The sequence below is a fragment of the Salmo salar genome, chromosome ssa10 (genome assembly GCF_905237065.1).
Source record: "Salmo salar chromosome ssa10, Ssal_v3.1, whole genome shotgun sequence".
NCBI lineage: Eukaryota > Metazoa > Chordata > Actinopteri > Salmoniformes > Salmonidae > Salmo > Salmo salar.
In genome coordinates, this window is record NC_059451.1 from 39,766,337 (window position 1) to 39,791,604 (window position 25,268).

Sequence of the window (25,268 nt, forward strand, 5' to 3'; positions counted from 1 at the left end):
AGCAGGACGATGCAGTAAAAACAGGAGAGAGAACAGCAGGACGATGCAGTAAAAACAGGAGAGAGAACAGCAGGACGATGCAGTAAAAACAGGAGAGAGAACAGCAGGACGATGCAGTAAAAACAGGAGAGAGAACAGCAGGACGATGCAGTAAAAACAGGAGAGAGAACAGCAGGACGATGCAGTAAAAACAGGAGAGAGAACAGCAGGACGATGCAGTAAAAACAGGAGAGAGAACAGCAGGACGATGCAGTAAAAACAGGAGAGAGAACAGAGAGAACAGCAGGCTTTATTTACACTCCTAGATCTGTCCCGCTCCTCTTTATTTACACTCCTAGATCTGTCCCGCTCCTCTTTATTTACACTCCTAGATCTGTCCCGCTCCTCTTTATTTACACTCCTAGATCTGTCCCGCTCCTCTTTATTTACACTCCTAGATCTGTCCCTCTCCTCTTTATTTACACTCCTAGATCTGTCCCGCTCCTCTTTATTTACACTCCTAGATCTGTCCCTCTCCTCTTTATTTACACTCCTAGATCTGTCCCTCTCCTCTTTATTTACACTCCTAGATCTGTCCCTCTCCTCTTTATTTACACTCCTAGATCTGTCCCTCTCCTCTTTATTTACACTCCTAGATCTGTCCCGCTCCTCTTTGCATGGACAGAGAGAGAAAACCTAGGAGGAAGAATAAACTACACAGAGCTAAAGAGACTGGGAGGGACAACATAACCATGGCATAACTGGAATAGTTGTGTTCGCAAACCTGTGCGTGTTTGAAGTAAAGCATACATACCTGTGAGCGTTTGAAGTAAAGCATACATACCTGTGAGGGTTTGAAGTAAAGCATACATACCTGTGAGGGTTTGAAGTAAAGCATACATACCTGTGAGCGTTTGAAGTAAAGCATACATACCTGTGAGCGTTTGAAGTAAAGCATACATACCTGTGAGCGTTTGAAGTAAAGCATACATACCTGTGAGCGTTTGAAGTAAAGCATACATACCTGTGAGCGTTTGAAGTAAAGCGGATGGATGCAGACTTGATAAGAGTACAGCATCCCTAAGATGGAATCACATCACCCACATCAATTCAACAAATCTCTTTCAGAGAAGTGTGTGTGTGTCAGGAATCTGTCATCGGGGTGATCTACAGGTGTAAACTTAGGGATGTCTGTCATTTCGGGGGTGAGACGAGCATAAGACGGTCATCAGAAACACACACTCTCACACACACACACAAACACGTCACTAAATCTCTCATTAACGCATCCTGATTTAGAAGAGAAAGGGACTGTGACACTAATACAATAGCAGTAGTGATGGGAGAGGAATGCCAGTGCAGGTGGTGTTTTGGTAACCTTTGTGATGGTTGGCATGGAGACTCAACTATCCGGTTCAGTGATGCTGGCTGACTAACTCTACTTCATATCTACTTTGATAGAGTGACACATCTGACAGATCACATCACTCACTGAACCAGCTGGATGCCTGCCTATAAAGATACTAGAGGCCATACAGTACCTGGGTTATGTGGGTTGAATAAGTTGGACAGGGAGTTTTTCCTGTGACCTGACCAAGGAAAACTCTGGGCCCTATAAGCAGAACAAGGAGAACCCTATCTGTGATGTGTTCTAAGTTAAGGACTAATCCTCTGTGCTAATACAACACAACCCTGATCCAAACCATGGTTGAATGATGGTGTTTTCACTCCATATTACCATGGAGACAGTACTGTTTTTCTGTCCAGAACATTATATTGTGAGAATATGTAGGTCTACTGTACGCATCCAAATATGGCTGTGGTTTCTGTCTTGTGTGTGTGGGTCAGAACTGGGAGGCCAGTCAGTCCTGGTGTTGGTTTTCATATTCCTCCACTCTGGCGGTCCGAAACTCATAAACCAGGTCCCAGGATCCTCGTAGTCCTGTCTGACCTGGCTCGATGAATCTCACCAGATCTGTGTTCTCTTTGGGCGAGGGAAAGGATGACCTATGCTCTGATTGGGTGAGGGTCAGGATTCTCTCTTTGGCTTTTTGGCAGCAAAACCCACCATAACCCAACTTATGACCCCCCTCTATGTGTTACACCTACCCCTTATGAACAGCCTTACATTAGCCCTCATGGCCAACCTACCCTGCTATACTCTACAAACCAACCCAGCCCTTTCCCCAAAATATCAGCGGAAATTATTCCAAGAGAGACAGTGTCATATTAAGTTTCCAGGAGATTCTTTATCTTAACGACGAGAAAAGCAGGTAAAATACTCAGCCTCTGTGTGAGTATATGAGTGTGGGTGTTTTGAATATGTGTGTAGTAATCAATCATTCCTTGGGCTCCAAAGAACCCTGAAAATCAAACCTCCACAGTGGTCTGTTTGTTGTGTAATATCTGGTGCTTAACGAAGCTTGACTTATGGTCTTTATTTGAACGTTTCCGAGTATTAGGATAGAATTCCGTTTCCTCTCTAGACGTTCTACAGAGAGACCATTCAGCTGACCTGCATCCCAAATCGCACCCCATAAGGCTCTGGTCAAAAGTAGTGCACTATGTATGGAATAGGGTGTCATTTGGGCTGCAGACTACACTCCTCTTGGAGCAGGAGAAGACAGTTTCAACACAACACTACCTCTCATTTCATGACCTATGGTTTTCATAATACCTCTTGAATGTGCTGCTCCAAAAGACAAGTGATCTATCAACAACAAAACATCTACTTTTGAAGACCACAATTTTCTGTGTCGATTCATGAATTGAAGGGGGAAAGGAAAGGGGGTACCTAGTTAGTTGGACAACTGAATGCATTCAACCTAAATCAAATCAAATGTATTTATATAGCCCTTCTTACATCAGCTGATATCACAAAGTGCTGTACAGAAACCCAGCCTATAACCCCAAACAGCAAGCAATGCAGGTGTAGAAGCAATGCAGGTGTAAATGTTTTCTGCATTTTATCCCAACCCCTCTGATTCAGAGTCCTGCTATTATGAGTTATTAAGAGCTGCTATTCTCAATGCACTACAACTGTTATGAGGTGACAATTACTGACATGCATGGTTATTATTTAGACTCCCAATATAATTGTTTAGAATAGAATATTACAGTTTAGATCACTTGACAGCTGGCTGGTCTTTACAGGTAGAGGTTTAGAGAGCTAGTCATTGTTAGTCTGGTTCTGACAGTGTTGTGGTGAGAGGCCCAGGAGGCCAGGGGGAAGCCAGGGTGGTGGGTAGGACGTGAGGCCAGGAGGAGTGCGCCGTCTTGGGCTGGGCCAGGGCTGAGGATGCAGTGCTGAGGATGCACGCTGTCAGCCCCTTTAATAGGGTGGAGTTCTATTTCAATCTTACTATAGCTGTTAAAAAGAGAATAGGTTATGGCAGTCTTAGGCTTTTAGAAACCTTTTAACTCTAATAAATGATTTATAGCTTAAAATATGACCCTATTAGGGTGTGGTACCTGGCCTCAATAGGTCAAAATGTATCATTTTGTTTATTGCAGGTCATTTATTCTCAATAATTGGTCAATTGTGTCATTATTTCTTATGAAGAAACTGGTCCTTTGATAAAGACTTTATCTTGGCATTTGACACATGTTATTGGTTGTTAGTGTACGTTGGAGTTCACTACGATTCCTCAGATATTTTGTAACAGAAAAAAGAGATGAGAAGGGAAACGAGAGGTTACTAAGGGACCATATATAGGGTATAGGAAGCCATTTTGGACGCATTCAGCCAGTTTGGAGACGTTGAGGGATTGAGGTGAATGTCTGAACACCAGACGGACATAAAGAACCTACTGCTTCTTTTATGAGCAACTTGATTTATCCACTGAACAAGCTTAGTTGAGCAGCACCCTGCTCCGCTCCGCGGTAACATTTACGACGTTTGACACACCAAACTGGCTATCAGTACTAGTGGCTATGGATGTTTGGCAGCGAACCATTCTACTTTCACACAAAGGAAGCATGAAATATTCACATTATTTGAAAAGGTTTCCGTATATTAGGGAGGAATTGGATGTCCTTTCCAAGACTCGGGAGGTTACACTGGAGCCATTCACGCTCCTTCACCTGGAATTCTGCTTTCTGGAAGGATCTGGAATGATCCCTGTTATGTGACCAGACTGTTCCCTATATAGTGCACTACTTTTGACCAGAGCCATATGGGTACTGTTCAAAAGTAGTACACTATTATAGGGAATAGGGTGCCATTTGGGATGCAAACCAGGCTTCCCAAAATCACCACAGGGGATGTTATTATGAGATTTGATGCTTTGTCATTATTCAGTCCAATGTTGTTGGTTTGGCATTTTTAATTTCCACAGATGTCAACTTCCCAAAAGTACTGAAGGTTTAACACCTAACTTACTAAGGTGACAGTTGAACGCCCAAGGAAAACTTTGCCAGCCTACTGAAAGTGTGGGCAGTGTCCCCTTCTGTAGAGGAATGCCACCTTTTTCTAGTTAGTCTAGGTGGGAGCTCAGTGACACCTCTGTAGTGTAACGAGTCTCTCTCCTGACCTGCTGTATCTCTTTACACCCTCATCCTTGTCGCTGCGGCGATGAGAGGCTGTGTGTGTCAGAGCATCGCTGTGGTGACGACAGCTCGGCTCTCTGTTGGTCATCGTTGGAGTCACATTTCATACAGCTGCATATCTGATGCTGCCATGTCAGCCCCACACTTCCTCCCAGCTAGTTTACACTATCACTCTCTTCCTCCCTCTCTCCCTTCATCCCTCACTCCGTCATTCTCTCTCTCACTCCCTCCCTCCTTCCTCTCCCTTCATCTCTATCTACCTACCTACCTCCCTCTCTCTCCCTTTGTCTATCCCTTTATCCCTCCCTTTCGCTCTACCATGGTCCTGTGTGGCTCAGATGGTAGAGCATGGTCCTGTGTGGCTCAGTTGGTAGAGCATGGTGCTGTGTGGCTCAGTTGGTAGAGCATGGTCCTGTGTGGCTCAGTTGGTAGAGCATGGTGCTGTGTGGCTCAGTTGGTAGAGCATGGTCCTGTGTGGCTCAGTTGGTAGAGCATGGTCCTGTGTGGCTCAGTTGGTAGAGCATGGTCCTGTGTGGCTCAGTTGGTAGAGCATGGTGCTGTGTGGCTCAGTTGGTAGAGCATGGTCCTGTGTGGCTCAGTTGGTAGAGCATGGTCCTGTGTGGCTCAGTTGGTAGAGCATGGTCCTGTGTGGCTCAGTTGGTAGAACATGGTCCTGTGTGGCTCAGTTGGTAGAGCATGGTGCTGTGTGGCTCAGATGGTAGAGCATGGTGCTGTGTGGCTCAGATGGTAGAGCATGGTGCTGTGTGGCTCAGTTGGTAGAGCATGGTGCTGTGTGGCTCAGATGGTAGAGCATGGTGCTGTGTGGCTCAGATGGTAGAGCATGGTGCTGTGTGGCTCAGTTGGTAGAGCATGGTCCTGTGTGGCTCAGATGGTAGAGCATGGTGCTGTGTAGCTCAGATGGTAGAGCATGGTGCTGTGTGGCTCAGATGGTAGAGCATGGTCCTGTGTGGCTCAGTTGGTAGAGCATGGTGCTGTGTAGCTCAGATGGTAGAGCATGGTCCTGTGTAGCTCAGTTGGTAGAGCATGGTGCTGTGTAGCTCAGATGGTAGAGCATGGTGCTTTGTGGCTCAGTTGGTAGAGCATGGTCCTGTGTGGCTCAGTTGGTAGAGCATGGTCCTGTGTGGCTCAGTTGGTAGAGCATGGTCCTGTGTGGCTCAGTTGGTAGAGCATGGTGCTGTGTGGCTCAGATGGTAGAGCATGGTCCTGTGTAGCTCAGATGGTAGAGCATGGTGCTGTGTAGCTCAGATGGTAGAGCATGGTGCTTTGTGGCTCAGTTGGTAGAGCATGGTGCTGTGTGGCTCAGATGGTAGAGCATGGTGCTGTGTGGCTCAGATGGTAGAGCATGGTCCTGTGTGGCTCAGTTGGTAGAGCATGGTGCTGTGTGGCTCAGATGGTAGAGCATGGTGCTGTGTGGCTCAGATGGTAGAGCATGGCCCTGTGTGGCTCAGCTGGTAGAGCATGGTCCTGTGTGGCTCAGATGGTAGAGCATGGTGCTGTGTAGCTCAGATGGTAGAGCATGGTGCTTTGTGGCTCAGATGGTAGAGCATGGTGCTGTGTGGCTCAGATGGTAGAGCATGGTGCTGTGTGGCTCAGATGGTAGAGCATGGTGCTGTGTGGCTCAGATGGTAGAGCATGGTCCTGTGTGGCTCAGATGGTAGAGCATGGTGCTGTGTAGCTCAGATGGTAGAGCATGGTGCTTTGTGGCTCAGTTGGTAGAGCATGGTGCTGTGTGGCTCAGATGGTAGAGCATGGTGCTGTGTGGCTCAGTTGGTAGAGCATGGTGCTGTGTGGCTCAGATGGTAGAGCATGGTCCTGTGTGGCTCAGTTGGTAGAGCATGGTCCTGTGTGGCTCAGTTGGTAGAGCATGGTCCTGTGTGGCTCAGTTGGTAGAGCATGGTCCTGTGTGGCTCAGATGGTAGAGCATGGTCCTGTGTGGCTCAGTTGGTAGAGCATGGTCCTGTGTGGCTCAGATGGTAGAGCATGGTGCTGTGTGGCTCAGGTGGTAGAGCATGGTGCTGTGTGGCTCAGGTGGTAGAGCATGGTGCTGTGTGGCTCAGGTGGTAGAGCATGGTGCTGTGTAGCTCAGTTGGTAGAGCATGGTGCTGTGTGGCTCAGGTGGTAGAGCATGGTGCTGTGTAGCTCAGTTGGTAGAGCATGGTGCTGTGTGGCTCAGGTGGTAGAGCATGGTGCTGTGTGGCTCAGATGGTAGAGCATGGTGCTGTGTAGCTCAGATGGTAGAGCATGGTGCTGTGTAGCTCAGTTGGTAGAGCATGGTGCTGTGTGGCTCAGTTGGTAGAGCATGGTGCTGTGTGGCTCAGTTGGTAGAGCATGGTGCTGTGTGGCTCAGTTGGTAGAGCATGGTGCTTGCACCGCCAGGGTTGTGGGTTTCATTCCCAGGGCCACCCATACGTAAAATCTTTTAGTTTTATTGGCCAGTCTGAGATATGGCTTTTTCTTTGCAACTCTGCCTAAAAGACCAGCATCCCGGAGTCGCCTCTTCACTGTTGACGTTGAGACTGGTGTTTTGCGTGTACTATTTAATGAAGCTGCCAGTTGAGGACTTGTGAGGTGTCTGTTTCTCAAACGTGCCATTGGAACACAGGAGTGATGGTTGCTGATAATGGGCCTCTGTACGCCTATGTAGATATTCCATAAAAAATCTGCCGTTTCCAGCTACAATAGTCATTTACAACATTAACAATGTCTACACTGTATTTCTGGTAACTCTAATGCTGGTAACTCTAATGAACTTATCCTCTACAGCAGAGGTAACTCTGGGTCTTTCTTTCCTGTGTCGGTCCCCATGAGAGCCAGTTTCATCATAGCGCTTGATGGTTTTTGCGACTGCACCTGAAGAAACTTTCAAAGTTCTTGACATTTTCCGGATTGACATTTTCCGGATCGTTTCTCTTTGCTTATTTGAGCTGTTCTTGACATAATATGGACTTAGCCCTATTTGGTAAAATACTATCTTCTGTATACCACCCCCACCTTCTCAGAACACAACTGATTGGCTCAAACGCATTAAGAAGGAAAGACATTTCACAAATTAACTTTTAGCAAAGCACACTTGTTAATTGAAATGCATTCCAGGTGAATACCTCATGAAGCTTGTTGAGAGAATGCCAATTCCATATGTGTTATTTCATAGTTTTGATGTCTTCACTATTATTCTACAATGTATAAAATATTAATGTTTTAAAAAACCTGGAATGAGTACCGTAAATTCCGGACTATAAGCCGCAACTTTTTTCCCAGGCTTTGAACCTCGCGGCTTAAACAATGACACAGCTAATATATGGATTTTTCCCGCTTTCAATTTTTTTATTTTTTTATTTTTTAAAACCATTCTGTGACGTGCTCAGTTTTTTGGCGGCATGAAGCTTTCATTAGACCAATGAAATTGCCGAACGGGTTAAGGTCAAACAACTTTTTTGTTTACTGTTTAGATTAAATCGAGCGCTCTCAAACTTCCCATCATTCTGATTACGGTAGTCATTTTGTCACCCTCATCATGGCAAAGACACAGAGAAATGCATATGATGCAGCTTTCAAGTTGAAGGCGATTGATCTGGCTGTTGGAAAAGGAAATGGAGCTGCTGCACGGGAGCTTGGTCTTAATGAGTCGATGATAAGACGTTGGAAACAGCAGCGTGAGGAATTGACTCAGTGCAAAAAGACAACTAAAGCTTACTGCTAATTTTTTATTTTTTGTTACAAGCCGTGTTTCGTTAAAGCCTATTTATTTTTGTTACAAGCCGTGTTTCGTTAAAGCCTGTGTAAAGTTCATTTGTTTCAATGTACCGGTAGGCACCTGCGGCTTATAGACGTGCGGCTTATTAATGTTCAAAATAATATATTTTTTTTAATTCAGTGGATGCGCCTTATATTCAGGTGTGCTTAATAGTCCGGAAATTACGGTAGGTGTCCCCAAACTTTTGACTGGTACTGTATATTACCTCTCTCTGTCCTTTCTTCCTTTCTTCCTTTCTTCCTTTCTGTCTGTCTGTCTGTCTGTCTGTCTGTCTGTCTGTCTGTCTGTCTGTGAGCTTCAACTTTCAAAAAAATATCTTGGAATAACAAAAACAACTGACCCTGTCCGAGTCTCACTAAAACTCAAACCCTGGCTACAGCCCTGATGCTAAAGCTCTTTGTAACCTGAGTCACTAATATGGATCAATGTTCCCTTTTATGAATGGAACACAGATAGAGTGCAAGCATAAACAACAGTTGCCCTTTTTCTCATTGTCATCTAGTGGCAGGAGGCATGCTGTGGCTCTCAGGGCCGTGCAGGGCATTTGTCTGAGTCATCTTACAGGTCAAGGGTCATAGAGCTGTCCTTCAGGGTCGAGAGAGAAGACAGAGGGTTTCCGAAGTAGGGATACCCCTCCCTGGTCGGTCACCACGCGTGAACTGATGTGTATCTGGCGGACAGGGGCTCTAACCCTAGGAGAGGATTTAAGTGTGTGTGTGTGTGTGTGTGTGTGTGTGTGTGTGTGTGTGTGTGTGTGTGTGTGTGTGTGTGTGTGTGTGTGTGGATTTAGAGACGGGAAACAGGGGGAGAGGGCTGAGAAATGGAATTGACCTATAACCTCTAGAGGTGGCTGTAATGTGATCCTGTATCTCGATTGTGGCAAGAGGGAAAGGGAGGGGTATCGAGACGGGTGAGGAAGGGGAAAGGGAAGAGGGAGGGAGGGAGGGAGGGTAGTAGCAGCCAAGGTAAGTGATAAGAACTTCCTGTGGTCAGTGTCGGTGCAAATCACACACACACACACATAACTTTAAGAAACTAACACAATGAAACGTACAAAATACACAACATAAACAAACACTCCCACATACATACACACATTCTCTTGCCACACACACAACCACCAGACAATGTGACAACACCACTGCAACAACACACAGCCCTCACACACACACCAGCAGGACTACAACAATACCTCTCAACCTCAACCAACCCTGCTACTACTGCTGCATAGTCATACGTTATGCAAAAACATTCTTTTGGGGCTCAAATCTGAGTAGGACATTGTCAACTCTAAAAGCTTTAAAAGCCAAATAATTGAAATCACTGACTGATCATTTAAATCACAGAGCCTTTGTTCTGTTCAGCTCCCTCCAGCACAACACTGTTTATTTTCTTTAGGACCCTTTTATTGTCCACCACAATTAGATTTCAGGTAAATATGAAAATGAGAACATGCTTATCTCTGCTGAACACAAATTATAAAGAAAAGACAAACGTCACACCGCTTAACAGCCAAGCGCCATGCAAAACTGACACACAGGCGTGGCGTCACCGCTAACCTATAAAGATTTGAGTAGTATTTAGAAACAGGGAGGCAGAGTATATGAAGAGAGAGTTGAGAGAATTAAAATAATGGAGGTTATGGCATAGTGTAATTTGCCCCAGTCAGTACCCAATCACATCGCACTTCCTCAATCTATCTGACAAGTTGAGGAGATAACTTTTGATTTATTAAAGAACTCACTACAACCACTGTAACGTCAGGTAGAGCTTTAATAAAGAACTCACTACAACCACTGTAACGTCAGGTAGAGCTTTAATAAAGAACTCACTACAACCACTGTAACATCAGGTAGAGCTTTATTAAAGAACTCACTACAACCACTGTAACGTCAGGTAGAGCTTTAATAAAGAACTCACTACAACCACTGTAACGTCAGGTAGAGCTTTATTAAAGAACTCACTACAACCACTGTAATGTCAGGTAAAGCTTTATTAAAGAACTCACTACAACCACTGTAACGTCAGGTAGAGCCTTAATAAAGAACTCACTACAACCACTGTAACGTCAGGTAGAGCTTTATTAACCTGTTAGGGCTAGGGGGCAGTATTGACACGGCTGGATAAAAAACATACCCGATTTAATCTGGTTACCACTCCTACCCAGTAACTAGAATATGCATATACTTATTACATATGGATAGAAAACACCCTAAAGTTTCTAAAACTGTTTGAATGGTGTCTGTGAGTATAACAGAACTCAAATGGCAGGTCAAAACCTGAGAGATTCCTTTACAGGAAGTGGCCTGTCTGACCATTTCTTGAACTTCTTTTCCATCTCTATCTTTTACTAAGGATCTCTGCTCCAACGTGACACTTCCTACGTCGTCCATAGGCGCTCAGAGCCCGGGAAAAACCTGAATGTCGTCATCCCAGCCCCAGGCTGAAACACATTATCGCCTTTCTCAAGTGGCCGATCAAGGGACTCTGGGCTTAGGCGCGTGACCCGACCGCCCCCGCCTTTGTGATTTTTTCCTCTGTTTGCCGAAAAGGAGATTCCCTGTCGGAATATTATCGCTTTTCTACGAGAAAAATGGCGTAAAAATTGATTTTAAACAGCGGTTGACATGCTTCGAAGTACGGTAATGGAATATTTAGAATTTTTTTGTCACGAATTGCGCCATGCGCACGACCCTTCTTTACCATTTCGGATAGTGTCTGGAACGCACGAACAAAACGCCGCTATTCGGATATAACGATGGATTATTTTGGACCAAACCAACATTTGTTATTGAAGTAGCAGTCCTGGGAGTGCATTCTGACGAAGACAACAAAAGGTAATCAAACTTTTATAATAGTAAATATGATTATGGTGAGTGCTAAACTTGCCGGGTGTCTAAAAAGCTAGCCAGTGATGCCTGGGCTATGTACTTAGAATATTGCAAAATGTGCTTTCACCAAAAAGCTATTTTAAAATCGGACATATCGAGTGCATAGAGGAGGTCTGTATCTATAATTCTTAAAATAATTGTTATGCTTTTTGTGAACGTTTATCGTGAGTAATTTAGTAAAATGTTAGCGAATTCCCCGGAAGTTTGCGGGGGGTATGCTAGTTCTGAACGTCACATGCTAATGTAAAAAGCTGGTTTTTGATATAAATATGAACTTGATTGAACAAAACATGCATGTATTGTATAACATAATGTCCTAGGGTTGTCATCTGATGAAGATCATCAAAGGTGAGTGCTGCATTTAGCTGTCTTCTGGGTTTTGGTGACATTATATGCTAGCTTGAAAAATGGGTGTCTGATTATTTCTGGCTTGGGACTCTGCTGACATAATCAAATTTTTTGCTTTCGTTGTAAAGCCTTTTTGAAATCGGACAGTGTAGTTAGATTAACGAGAGTCTTGTCTTTAAATAGATGTAAAATAGTCATATGTTTGAGAAATTGAAGTAATAGGATTTTTAAGGTTTTGAAAATCGCGCCACAGGCTTCAAGTGGCTGTTACGTAGGTGGGACGAATTCGTCCCGCCTAGCCCATAGAGGTTAAAGAACTCACATCAACCACTGTAACGTCAGGTAGAGCTTTATTAAAGAACTCACTACAACCACTGTAACGTCAGGTAGAGCTTTAATAAAGAACTCACTACAACCACTGTAACGTCAGCTAGAGCTTTAATAAAGAACTCACTACAACCACTGTAACGTCAGGTAGAGCTTTAATAAAGAACTCACTACAACCACTGTAATGTCAGGTAGAGCTTTATTAAAGAACTCACTACAACCACTGTAACGTCAGGTAGAGCTTTATTAAAGAACTCACTACAACCACTGTAACGTCAGGTAGAGCTTTAATAAAGAACTCACTACAACCACTGTAACGTCAGGTAGAGCTTTATTAAAGAACTCACATCAACCACTGTAACGTCAGGTAGAGCTTTAATAAAGAACTCACTACAACCACTGTAACGTCAGGTAGAGCATAATAAAGAACTCACTACAACCACTGTAACGTCAGGTAGAGCTTTATTAAAGAACTCACTACAACCACTGTAACGTCAGGTAGAGCTTTATTAAAGAACTCACTACAACCACTGTAACGTCAGGTAGAGCTTTATTAAAGAACTCACTACAACCACTGTAACGTCAGGTAGAGCTTTATTAAAGGACTCACTACAACCACTGTAACGTCAGGTAGAGCCTTAATAAAGAACTCACTACAACCACTGTACTGTCAGGTAGAGCTTTATTAAAGAACTCACTACAACCACTGTAACGTCAGGTAGAGCCTTAATAAAGAACTCACTACAACCACTGTAACGTCAGGTAGAGCTTTATTAAAGAACTCACTACAACCACTGTAACGTCAGGTAGAGCCTTAATAAAGAACTCACTACAACCACTGTAACGTCAGGTAGAGCCTTAATAAAGAACTCACTACAACCACTGTAACGTCAGGTAGAGCTTTATTAAAGAACTCACTACAACCACTGTAACGTCAGGTAGAGCTTTAATAAAGAACTCACTACAACCACTGTAACGTCAGGTAGAGCTTTATTAAAGAACTCACTACAACCACTGTAACGTCAGGTAGAGCTTTAATAAAGAACTCACTACAACCACTGTAACGTCAGGTAGAGCTTTATTAAAGAACTCACTACAACCACTGTAACGTCAGGTAGAGCCTTAATAAAGAACTCACTACAACCACTGTAACGTCAGGTAGAGCTTTATTAAAGAACTCACTACAACCACTGTAACGTCAGGTAGAGCCTTAATAAAGAACTCACTACAACCACTGTAGCGTCAGGTAGAGCCTTAATAAAGAACTCACTACAACCACTGTAACGTCAGGTAGAGCTTTATTAAAGAACTCACTACAACCACTGTAACGTCAGGTAGAGCTTTAATAAAGAACTCACTACAACCACTGTAACGTCAGGTAGAGCTTTATTAAAGAACTCACTACAGCCACTGTAACGTCAGGTAGAGCTTTATTAAAGAACTCACTACAACCACTGTAACGTCAGGTAGAGCCTTAATAAAGAACTCACTACAACCACTGTAACGTCAGGTAGAGCTTTATTAAAGAACTCACTACAACCACTGTAACGTCAGGTAGAGCCTTAATAAAGAACTCACTACAACCACTGTAGCGTCAGGTAGAGCTTTAATAAAGAACTCACTACAACCACTGTAACGTCAGGTAGAGCTTTAATAAAGAACTCACTACAACCACTGTAACGTCAGGTAGAGCTTTAATAAAGAACTCACTACAACCACTGTAACGTCAGGTAGAGCTTTATTAAAGAACTCACATCAACCACTGTAACGTCAGGTAGAGCTTTATTAAAGAACTCACTACAACCACTGTAACGTCAGGTAGAGCTTTAATAAAGAACTCACTACAACCACTGTAACGTCAGGTAGAGCTTTATTAAAGAACTCACTACAACCACTGTAACGTCAGGTAGAGCTTTATTAAAGAACTCACTACAACCACTGTAACGTCAGGTAGAGCTTTATTAAAGAACTCACTACAACCACTGTAACGTCAGGTAGAGCTTTATTAAAGAACTCACTACAACCACTGTAACGTCAGGTAGAGCTTTATTAAAGAACTCACTACAACCACTGTAACGTCAGGTAGAGCCTTAATAAAGAACTCACTACAACCACTGTAACGTCAGGTAGAGCTTTATTAAAGAACTCACTACAACCACTGTAACGTCAGGTAGAGCTTTATTAAAGAACTCACTACAACCACTGTAACGTCAGGTAGAGCTCTGACTGCAGCCTTATTTAAACTTACGTCCTCCCTTAGGCCTGTTGCTTGCTCACAAAGCTTTTTCAATTTGTCCATTTGCCTACCTGTGTGTGTTTAAACCTATATCACACCTTGTCAGTCTGGAAGGGAGAGACTCCATAAGGTTTTATAGCTCTGAGTTGGGAAGTGGAAGGTTTCTGTGGCAGAGAGGGGGGTATTGAAAGAGACCAGAGAGAGGGAGAGAGAAGGGGGGAGAAAGAACGACAGAGAGAAAAACACAGAGAACAACAGAGAGATAGATATACAGAGAGGGGGAGAGAGAAAGACAGAGAGAAAAACACAGACAACAACAGAGAGATAGAGAGAGAGGGACTGTTAGAGAAAGAGAGACACTTGGCTTTGCAATGATTTACTGGTTAATTGGGACTCGTTGAAGCTGTCTGTAATTGAAGCCGTAAAAGGCCTGGAGGTTGGCCAAACGCTGCTGGGTTCAGTTGTAACAAGGCTCTGCAGGGAGCAGCTCAGCTCATGTCTGTCTGCCGAGGGCACAGGACCTCACCTTACCTGAGAGGCCCTGGAAAAACGAGCTCTACTGAGTCTGCATGTATGACTAGTGTAGCTACTAATCTAATGTGTATGTGTAAGTGTGTAAGTGACTATACTTGTAAGTGTGAATCTAGTGTGTCCAGTGTTTGAGTATGTATCCACTGTGTGTGTAGAGTCCGGGTGTAGTGTTAGTGTGTGTCTGACTCTGTGTGAGTCTGTGTCTGTGTATCTAATCTGTGAGTCTGTGTCTGTGTATCTAATCTGTGTGTCTGTGTATCTAATCTGTGAGTCTGTGTCTGCGTATCTAGTCTGTGTCTGCGTATCTAATCTGTGAGTCTGTGTCTGCGTGTCTAATCTGTGAGTTTGTGTCTGCGTGTCTAATCTGTGAGTCTGTGTCTGCGTATCTAATCTGTGAGTCTGTGTCTGCGTATCTAATCTGTGAGTCTGTCTGCGTATCTAATCTGTGAGTCTGTGTCTGCGTGTCTAATCTGTGAGTCTGTCTGCGTGTCTAATCTGTGAGTCTGTGTCTGCGTGTCTAGTCTGTGAGTCTGTGTCTGCGTGTCTAATCTGTGAGTCTGTGTCTGCGTGTCTAATCTGTGAGTCTGTGTCTGCGTGTCTAATCTGTGAGTCTGTGTCTGCGTGTCTAATCTGTGAGTCTGTGTCTGCGTGTCTAATCTGTGAGTCTGTGTCTGTGTGTCTAATCTGTGACTCTGTGTCTGCGTGTCTAATCTGTGACTCTGTGTCTGCGTGTCTAATCTGTGACTCTGTGTCTGCGTGTCTAATCTGTGACTCTGTGTCTGCGTGTCTAATCTGTGACTCTGTGTCTCCGTGTCTAATCTGTGACTCTGTGTCTGCGTGTCTAATCTGTGACTCTGTACGTGTGTAATCTGTGTATGTGTGACTGTAAATGTTGAAGTATCCTAGTGTGTACAGTGTATGTCTGGAATTTGCTGAAGGAGTTTCCTCCTACTGTCGCAGCCTTAGCCCTGGGCCCCTCAGCAGTCCAACCCACAACCTGACTGACCCGGTACTACTCCCTGAGAGGGAGAGAGAAGGGTGGAGGCAGAGTGGGTGGGTGGGTGGAAAGAGGTGAGAGAAGGGGGGGTAGAAGGGGTGTATTATAAGGGGACAGACCAGGGTGTTAAAGCTGGAATCCTTGATGGTGAACGTACCACGTCCGTTTGTGATATTACAACAACAAAGAAGTTACTGCAAACAACCAACACTGTTTATTCCCCTCAGACATCATTACACACGTGATAGAACAGCAGCGTATGTAGGACAATGTTTTTAACTACGATGCGCGACGCTCCCCACCTCTGCTACGTCAACAAAAACAATAACAATGGCCGTGGAGCGGACAGCGGCTCAGTTTCCCCATACTGCGGATTACATCTTTAAAGTATAGACTATGAGGGAGGAGAGTGAGTGACAGAAGGGTGACTGACTGACTGACTGACTGACTGACTGACTGACTGACTGACTGACTGACTGACTGACTGACTGACTGACTGACTGACTGACTGAGACAGAGGTTGTTCAAAGAGGTAGAATTCTCTCCGACGGCTTTTGGCTATAGGCAGGTATCCAGAAATGTGTATTTGTTCAATGTGTGTATGCCTGTGTGTGTGTGCATGTTTATCTGTGTATCTGTGTACACCTGCCCTGTTTGTGTACAGGTGTGTCAGTGTTCTGATGGATGGACATGTCTTCAGCACCTTGTAGTAATTACTTGGCAGTGCTCTGCCAGATGGAGGGAGGGAGTGTCCTCAGCATCTCTCAGTAATTACTTGGCAGTGCTCTGCCAGATGGAGGGAGGGAGTGTCCTCAGCATCTCTCAGTAATTACTTGGCAGTGCTCTGCCAGATGGAGGGAGGGAGTGTCCTCAGCATCTCTCAGTAATTACTTGGCAGTGCTCTGCCAGATGGAGGGAGGGAGTATCCTCAGCATCTCTCAGTAATTACTTGGCAGAGCTCCGGGAGATAGAGGTAGCGAGAGCGCATTCAGCATCCAGGAGAGAAGAGGAGCGTGGGCCAGAATTCTTGTGCTATCAGACAGCCGTAGTCGAACCACGACCTGATGAGAGAAATCTGCTCCAACCTCTCGCTCTCTTTCTCTCTCTCAGGCCCTTGTCTCTTCTCATGTCTCTGTCTGTCTGTAGAGCTCAATGCTCCATGCCTCAGGGCTGTCTGACACTCAGAGCCCAGGCTCCCACCTTCGCCCACTTCTCCTGTTGGCGTTGGGTTTATTCCATGTATTTATTCATTAAAACCTAATGCATTATATTGACATTTTGGCAAGTTTTAGTTAAAGAGAGATTTGCTGACTCATCATCATGTTGACAGATGGTTCTTATGACTAAAGGATCATTAAAGTTCTTGCAACACCTGGAAAGTGCAGGACATGCTGTTTTTCAAAGACTCCAGCCACCCAAGTCATAGACTCTGCACTGCAGGCGGTACCAACAGGACCCAGAACAGCTTCTACCCCAAAGCCATAAGACTGCTAAATAGTTAACCAAATAGCTACCCGGACTATCTGCATTGACCCTTTTGGCATTAACTTTTTTTGTCTCATCACATACGCTGCTGCTACTGTTTATTGTCTGTCCTGTTGCCTAGTCACTTTATCCCTACCTATATGTACATATCTACCTCAATGACCTCGTACCCCTGCACATCGATTCTCTACTGGTACCCTGTGTATATAGCCATGTTATCGTTACTCATTGTGTGTATAGCCATGTTATCATTACTCATTGTGTGTATAGCCATGTTATCGTTACTCATTGTGTGTATAGCCATGTTATCGTTACTCATTGTGTATATAGCCATGTTATCATTACTCATTGTGTATATAGCCATGTTATCGTTACTCATTGTGTGTATAGCCATGTTATCGTTACTCATTGTGTATATAGCCATGTTATCATTACTCATTGTGTGTATAGCCATGTTATCGTTACTCATTGTGTGTATAGCCATGTTATCGTTACTCATTGTGTATATAGCCATGTTATCGTTACTCATTGTGTGTATAGCCATGTTATCGTTACTCATTGTGTGTATAGCCATGTTATCGTTACTCATTGTGTGTATAGCCATGTTATCGTTACTCATTGTGTATATAGCCATGTTATCGTTACTCATTGTGTATATAGCCATGTTATCGTTACTCATTGTGTATATAGCCATGTTATCATTACTCATTGTGTATATAGCCATGTTATCATTACTCATTGTGTATATAGCCATGTTATCGTTACTCATTGTGTATATAGCCATGTTATCATTACTCATTGTGTGTATAGCCATGTTATCGTTACTCATTGTGTGTATAGCCATGTTATCGTTACTCATTGTGTATATAGCCATGTTATCGTTACTCATTGTGTGTATAGCCATGTTATCATTACTCATTGTGTATATAGCCATGTTATCGTTACTCATTGTGTGTATAAGCCATGTTATCATTACTCATTGTGTGTATAGCCATGTTATCGTTACTCATTGTGTATATAGCCATGTTAAAACTTATACATTTTCATTTGAGTCATTTAGCAGACGCTCTTATCCAGAGTGACTTACAGTAGTGAATACATACATTTCATTTCATGCATTTTTAGTTTTTTTTGTACTGGCCCCCCGTGGGATTTGAACCCACAACCCTGGCGTTGCAAACACCATGCTCTACCAACTGAGCCACAGGGAGGCCCAGTTGGCTTGAATCCCGTTAGGGGATCGATATGACGACAGCAAGTGAAAGTGCAGGGCGGCAAATTCAAAACAACAAAAATCTCAGAATTAAAATTCCTCAAATATACAAGTATTATACACCATTTTAAAGCTTTGCTTCTTGTTAATCCAGCCACAGTGTCTGATTTCAAAAAGGCTTTACGGCGACGGCAAACCATATGATTATATTAGGTCAGCGCCTAAACACACAAAAACACAGCCATTTTCCAGCCAAAGAGAGGAGTCACAAAAAGCAGAAATAGAGATAAAATGAATCACTAACCTTTGATGATCTTCATCAGATGACACTCATATGACTTCATGTTACACAATACATGTATGTTTTGTTCGATAAAGTTCATATTTATATCCAAAAATATCAGTTTACATTGACACGTTATGTTCAGTAATGTTTTGCCTCCAAAACATCCGGTGATTTTGCAGAGAGCCACATCAATTTACAGAAATACCCATCATAAATGTTCATGAAAATACAAGTGTTATGCATGGAACTTTAGATAAACTTCTCCTTAATGCAACCGCTGTGTCAGATTTCAAAAAAGCTTTACCGAAAAAGCAATAATCTGAGTACGGCGCTCAGACAACAAAAACATGCCAAACAATATATCCGCCATGTTGGAGTCAACAATAGTCAGAAACAGCATTATAAATATTCACTTACTTTTGATGATCTTCATCAGAATGCACTCCCAGGTATCCCAGGTCCACAATAAATGTTTGTTTTGTTCGATAAAGTCCATCCTTTATGTCCAAATACCTCCTTTTTGATCGCGCCTTCAGTTCACAAATCCAAATTCAGGACACGCATGTCAGACGAAAACTCAAACATTTCCATTACAGTTCGTAGAAACATGTCAAACGATGTATAGAATCAATCTTTAGGATGTTTTTATCGCACATCCGCAATAAAGTTTCAACCGGAGAAATCCTTTGTCTTCAGAAATGCAATGGAACTGAGGTACCTCTCACGTGAGTGTGCATGCCTGGGGCTCATGCCCTGCTGGCAGTGTTCTGACTCCAGTAGCTCTTATTCATCCCCACTTTACAGTAGAAGCCTCAAACAAGGTTCTAAAGACTGTTGACATCTAGTGGAAGCCTTAGGAAGTGCAAAATGATCCCACAGACACTGTAGTTTGGATAGGGAATTAATTGAAGTCCTACAGACCACTCTTGTTTGGATTTTTTTGTCAGGTTTTTGCCTGCCATATGAGTTCTGTTATACTCACAGACATCATTCAAACAGTTTTAGAAACTTCAGAGTGTTTTCTATCCAAATCTACTAATAATATGCATATTCTAGTTTCTGGGAGTGAGTAGCAGGCAGTTTACTCTGGGCACGTCAGTCATCCAAGCTACTCAATACTGCCACCATCCATAAGAAGTTATGATTACTCATTGTGTATATAGCCATGTTATCGTTACTCATTGTGTATATAGCCATGTTATCGTTACTCTGTTTGTATATAGCCATGTTATCGTTACTCATTGTATATATAGCCATGTTATCATTACTCATTGTGTGTATAGCCATGTTATCGTTACTCATTGTGTATATAGCCATGTTATCGTTACTCATTGTGTATATAGCCATGTTATCATTACTCATTGTGTATATAGCCATGTTATCATTACTCATTGTGTGTATAGCCATGTTATCGTTACTCATTGTGTGTATAGCCATGTTATCGTTACTCATTGTGTATATAGCCATGTTATCGTTACTCATTGTGTATATAGCCATGTTATCGTTACTCATTGTGTATATAGCCATGTTATCGTTACTCATTGTGTATATATTATTACGTGTTTTACTTTTCTATTATTTCTCTATTTGTTTTCTCTCTGCATTGTTGGGAAGGGCCCGCAAGCATTTTACTGTTAGTCTATACCTTACATTTTATTTTATTTAAATTTCACCCCTTTAGTCTGACTTTGGCTCTTTCTCATTTGTGAAAAAATCTATTCTGTCCTCGTCTCCTTTTCTGCACTTGATAGGTCAGTTATTTCAAAGGCCATGATGGATTTTTTGACAATTGAGACAGAGTCCCAGTCTCATGTTCCTCTCAGGCAGTTGGTCTCGTCTTCCTCTCAGGCAGTTGGTCTCGTCTTCCTCTCAGGCAGTTGGTCTCGTCTTCCTCTCAGGCAGTTGGTCTCGTCTTCATCTCAGGCAGTTGGTCTCGTCTTCCTCTCAGGCAGTTTGTCTCGTCTTCATCTCAGGCAGTTTGTCTCGTCTTCCTCTCAGGCAGTTGGTCTCGTCTTCCTCTCAGGCAGTTGGTCTCGTCTTCCTCTCAGGCAGTTGGTCTCGTCTTCCTCTCAGGCAGTTGGTCTCGTCTTCCTCTCAGGCAGTTGGTCTCGTCTTCCTCTCAGGCAGTTGGTCTCGTCTTCCTCTCAGGCAGTTTGTCTCGTCTTCCTCTCAGGCAGTTGGTCTCGTCTTCCTCTCAGGCAGTTGGTCTCGTCTTCCTCTCAGGCAGTTGGTCTCGTCTTCCTCTCAGGCAGTTGGTCTCGTCTTCCTCTCAGGCAGTTGGTCTCGTCTTCCTCTCAGGCAGTTGGTCTCGTCTTCCTCTCAGGCAGTTGGTCTCGTCTTCCTCTCAGGCAGTTGGTCTCGTCTTCCTCTCAGGCAGTTGGTCTCGTCTTCCTCTCACGCAGTTGGTCTCGTCTTCCTCTCAGGCAGTTTGTCTCGTCTTCATCTCAGGCAGTTGGTCTCGTCTTCCTCTCAGGCAGTTGGTCTCGTCTTCCTCTCAGGCAGTTGGTCTCGTCTTCATCTCAGGCAGTTGGTCTCGTCTTCCTCTCAGGCAGTTGGTCTCGTCTTCCTCTCAGGCAGTTGGTCTCGTCTGGCTCAGGGTTTACTGATACATAGACTACATGTTTTATGATGTCACGATGAAATTGCCCATCTCCTTTCTTTGCCTTCATCTTTTAAATGGTCATAGGGAATGGAGTGGAAAAAGAAGAGTGAGAGTCACGAGAAGACAGGAAAGGGGGGAAGGAAGGAAAGGAATTTAGGAAAGCAAGAGAGAGGTGAAGCATTGGCACTGTCTGAGTCAGATTTATAGTGGCATTTGTAACTCTGTGCCAGTTGTACTGTTTGTTTAAATGTACACATACACAGTATCCCACCATGTTATAGTATGGCAATCTTCCAACTCATTCCGTAGCAAACCCACACTCGTGAGTCTGTGTCTGTCTCTCTCTCTCTCTCTGTGTGTGTGTGTGTGTGTGTGTGTGTGTGTGTGTGTGTGTGTGTGTGTGTGTGTGTGTGTGTGTGTGTGTGTGTGTGTGTGTGTACACACGTGTGTGTGTGTGTGTGTGTGTGTGTGTACAAGTGGGTGTGTGTGTGTGTACAAGTGGGTGTGTGTGTCTGTACATGCGTGTGTGTCTGTGTGTGTACACGTTTGTGTGTGTGTGTGGCTGGGTTTACACGTGTGTGTACACGGGGGTGTGTGTGTACACGTGTTTGTGTGTATGTGTACACGTGAGTGTGTGTGTGTGTGTGTGTGTGTGTGTGTGTGTGTGTGTGTGTGTGTGTGTGTGTACATGGATGTGTGAGTGTACACGTGTGTGTGTGTGTGAGCACGTGTGTGTGTGTGTGTGTGTGTGTGTGTGTGTGTGTGTGTGTGTGTGTGTGTGTGTGTGTGTGTGTGGGGTGGTGGTGGTTTACACGTGTGTGTACACGGGGGTGTGTGTGTACACGTGTTTGTGTGTATGTGTACACGTGTGTATGTGTACACGTGTGTGTGTGTGTGTGTGTGTGTGTGTGTGTGTGTGTGTGTGTGTGTACATGGATGTGTGAGTGTACACGTGTGTATGTGTGTGTGTGTGTGCGTGTGTGTGTGTGTGTGTGTGTGTGTGTACACGTGTATGTGTGTGTGTATGTGTGTCTGTTCACGTGTGTGTGTGTGTGTGTGTTGTGTGTGTGTTGTGTGTGTGTGTGTGTGTACACGTGTCTGTGTGTGTGTATGTGTGTCTGTTCACGTGTGTGTGTGTGTGTGTGTGTGTGTGTGTGTGTGTGTGTGTGTGTGTGTGTGTGTGTGTGTGTGTGTGTGTGTGTGTGTGTGTGTGTGTGTGTGTGTCTGTTCACGTGTGTGTCTGTTCACGTGTGTGTGTGTGTGTGTGTGTGTGTGTGTGTGTGTGTGTGTGTGTGTGTGTGTGTACAAGTGTGAGTGTACACACGCGTGTGTGTGTACACGCGTGTGCGTGTGTGTTAGTGTGTGTACAGGTGTGTACATGTGTGTGTGTGTGTGTGTGGCTCATGTTTCTTGCTGTGTAATCTGAGTGTCTGAAAGAATGTGTTGAACCACGTCCGACTCCACTTCACAGTACATGCCCACGTATTATACTGTAAACAGCTGTGTTACCATACTGTGCACTATCAGATCAAACACTCTCAAACACTCAGTTAGTGTTTTAATAATGACTGGGTGTTGGTCAGTCATCTTGTATTTTGATACTGGGTTATCTGTCTCTTCCTCTCTCTCTCTCTCTACCTTCCTCTCTGTCTCTCATTCACACACACAACCTCCTTTTTTGAGAAAGTGAGGAGAGGCGCCCCAAGAATTAATTACCCAATCATGATAACGAGCCAGGGAAAGACGTTAGAGAGGTCACACCACAATTAACCCCTGCCCCTACACCCTGAACACACACACCATCAAAACCTCCTGAACTTAGGAACATTCCTCCAGCCTTAAGGCTGCTCCATCACACTGATTTTCTCTCTTTCACTCCCTCCCTACCTGCCTGCCACACTATCCCTCTCCCCTATCCTCCCCCTCTCTCTTGCTCAATTTATTTATTTTTCTCACTCAATCTTTCTCCCAGCTTGTCTGTCGTGCTGTCCTCCCTCTCTTTCTCCTTCCACAACGACTCCCTTGCTCTCCCCTCAACCCACTATTTCTCTTTGTAGACTGTATTTTGTTCTGAGCATGGCCAGTAGGGCATTTCCTCTGCAGACCAGACAGTTCACTGCCCCCCCCACGAGAGAGAGAGAAAGAGAGAATAATAGGATAATTAGAGGGAGTATACTTAAGTCCCCCCTACCTTTTCTGTCTTTCTTTCTCTCTTACCGTCTCTCGCTACACACCCTGGATGTGGCTCTCTCCCTGTTTGGGCATGATGAGTGCTGGCTGATGATTGGGGCTGATAAGATAAGGAATGCTGCTGGGAGAGGAGAGGAAACGCCTCTCAAACAGACAGGATCTTCTTAACTGAGCTGTATGGAAAACTGGAAAACCGTTCTTTCCTTTTCCCAGTGAAGTCCCCTCTTACCTCCTCTCACCTCCTCTTCCCCTCCATTCTCATTTCCCCCTCCTACCCCACCATTCTTTCCCACCTCCTCTCCCCATCCTCTCCTCCTCTTCCTCTCATGCCTCTTTTCCCCACTCAATCCAAGACTAGGGCTGAGAGAGGGGGAGGCAGGATAGGAGGAGGGGGTGAGGCAGGATAGGAGGAGGGGGGTGAGACAGGAAATGAGGAGGGGGTGAGGCAGGAGATGAGGGGGTGGGGTGAGGCAGGAGAAGAGGAGGTGGGGTGAGGCAGGAGAAGAGGAGGGGGTGAGGCAAGAGAGGAGTAGGGGGTGAGGCAAGAGAGGAGTAGGGGGTGAGGCAGGAGAAGAGTAGGGGGTGAGGCAGGAGGAGAGTAGGGGGTGAGGCAGGAGGAGAAGAGAGGGCTGGAGCAGGAGAAGAGGGTGGGTGAGGCAGGAGGAGAAGAGAGGGCTGGAGCAGGAGAAGAGGGTGGGTGAGGCAGGAGATGAGGAGGGGGTGAGGCAGGAGATGAGGAGGGGGTGAGGCAGGAGATGAGGAGGGGGTGAGGCAGGAGATGAGGAGGGGGTGAGGCAGGAGATGAGGAGGGGGGGTGAGGCAGGAGAGGAGGAGGGGTGAGGCAGGAGAGGAGGAGGGGTGAGGCAAGAGAGGAAGAGGTGGGTGAGGCAGGAGAAGAGTAGGGGGTGAGGCAGGAGGAGAGGAGAGGGCTGGAGCAGGAGAAGAGTAGGGGGTGAGGCAGGAGAAGAGTAGGGGGTGAGGCAGGAGAAGAGGAAGGGCTGGAGCAGGAGAAGAGAGGGTGAGGCAGGAGATGAGGAGGAGGGTGAGGCAGGAGAAGAGGACGGCTTTTGGCAGGAGAAGAGGAGGTGAGTGAGGCAGGAGAAGAGGATGGGGTATGGCAGGAGAAGAGGATGGGGTATGGCAGGAGAAGAGGAGAGGGTATGGCAGGAGAAGAGGAGAGGGTATGGCAGGAGAAGAGAGGGCTGGAGCAGGAGAAGAGGAGGGGGTGAGACAGGAAGAAGGGGAGAGGGGCTGGAGCAGGAGGAGGGGAGTGAGGCAGGAGAAGAGGAGAGGGTATGGCAGGAGAGAGGAGGGGAGTGAGGCAGGAGAAGAGGAGAGGGTATGGCAGGAGAGAGGAGGGGAGTGAGGCAGGAGAAGAGGAGGAAAGTGAGGCAGGAGAAGAGGACGGGGTATGGCAGGAGAAGAGGAGAGAGGAGGGGAGTATGGCAGGAGAAGAGGAGGGGAGTGAGGCAGGAGAAGAGGATCGAGGAGGGGAGTATGGCAGGAGAAGAGGAGGGGAGTGAGGCAGGAGAAGAGGAGGGGGTGAGACAGGAAAAAGGGGAGTGAGGCAGGAGAAGAGGAGAGGGTATGGCAGGAGAGAGGAGGGGAGTGAGGCAGGAGAAGAGGAGAGGGTATGGCAGGAGAGAGGAGGGGAGTGAGGCAGGAGAAGAGGAGGAAAGTGAGGAAGGAGAAGAGGACGGGGTATGGCAGGAGAATAGGAGAGAGGAGGGGAGTATGGCAGGAGAAGAGGAGGGGAGTGAGGCAGGAGAAGAGGAGGGGAGTGAGGCAGGAGAAGAGGAGGGGAGTGAGGCAGGAGAAGAGGAGGGGAGTGAGGCAGGAGAAGAGGAGGTGGGTGAGGCA

At 45.2% G+C, this 25,268-nt stretch overlaps 1 protein-coding gene and 1 non-coding gene across 3 annotated transcripts in view; one reads left to right on the forward strand and one right to left on the reverse strand.

Moving 5' to 3' along the window:
- Positions 1-25,268, forward strand: part of gmds (GDP-mannose 4,6-dehydratase) — a 229,760-nt gene that overhangs the window by 191,393 nt on the left and 13,099 nt on the right. The gene's annotated exons all lie outside the window — the stretch shown is intronic.
- trnaa-ugc (transfer RNA alanine (anticodon UGC)) lies at positions 18,256-18,330 on the reverse strand. Its single transcript has one exon. It is a non-coding gene; the product is annotated as a tRNA-Ala (tRNA).